Here is a 1170-nt window from a genome sequence, read left to right as displayed (position 1 = left end):
TCCACTGAAGCAAACAACTGCTTAAAGAGTACAACTGGCCAAATGGAAAATAAAGTACAAAAGCTATTGGAGAAAAACAACTCTTTAAAAATTAGAATTGGGCAGGTGGAAGCTAATGATTTTAAGAGACATCAATCAATCAAATTCAAAAATGAAAAAAAAAATGAAGAAAATGTAAAATACCTCATGGCAAAAACAACTTACCTGTAAAACAGATCCAGGAGAGACAATATCAGAATCACTGGACCACCTGAAAGCCCTAATCAAAAGAAGGAACTAGACAGCATTTTTTCAGGAAATTATCAAGGAAAACTACCCTGATATCCTAGAATGAGAGGGTAACATGGGCATTTAAAGAATATCACCTCAAGAAAGATGTCCCAAAATAAAATCCCTAAGGAACATTATAGCCAAATTTTAGAGCTATCATGTCTAGGAAAAAAATGCAAGTGGCAAAAAAGAAAAAAAAATATTGCAGAGCCCCAAACAGGATTACAAAGGACTCTGCAGCTGCAACATTAAAAGATCAGAGGTCAAGGAACATAATATTTCTGGATGGCAAAGGAGCTAGGACTACAAGCAAGAATCACTTACCCAGTAAAATTAAGCATAATATATCAAGAAAAAAATGGCCATTCAATCAAATAAATTTCAAACTTTCAGAAGGAAAAAACCAGAATTAAACCAAAAATTTGATCTCTAATATCAATACCAAAGAGATGCATTAACAGGTGAAAAGGGAGAAAAGAAAACATAAAGGATTCAATGGAGCTAAACCGTTTACATCCTTACATGGGAAGATGATACTTGTAATTCTTACAAAAATGTATCAATAATAGAGCATCTAGAAGGATTATACATAGAGAGAGGGTTGGGGGTAAGGTGAATTGGAGGGAATCACTTAAAAATAATTAAGAGATGAGAAAGAGGAGTACTTTGGGTGTAGAAGGAAGGGAGAAGTTGAATGGGGTAAATTATTTCACATGAAGGGGCTTAAAAGACCTATTATAATGGAGAGAAAAAAGGAAAAATGGAAGAATGGGAGTTTGGTCTATGGCATCATTTGAACTATGCTATCAGCAAAGAGGGAATGATGTACACAATCAGTTGAATACAGAAATCTATCTTGCCAATAGAGAAGTAGGAAAGGAAGATATTAAGTAAAATGGG

The sequence above is a fragment of the Vombatus ursinus genome, unplaced genomic scaffold (assembly GCF_900497805.2).
Source record: "Vombatus ursinus unplaced genomic scaffold, bare-nosed wombat genome assembly UNPS02014791.1, whole genome shotgun sequence".
NCBI classification, from domain to species: Eukaryota; Metazoa; Chordata; class Mammalia; order Diprotodontia; family Vombatidae; genus Vombatus; species Vombatus ursinus.
This window is presented reverse-complemented; position numbering follows the sequence as displayed.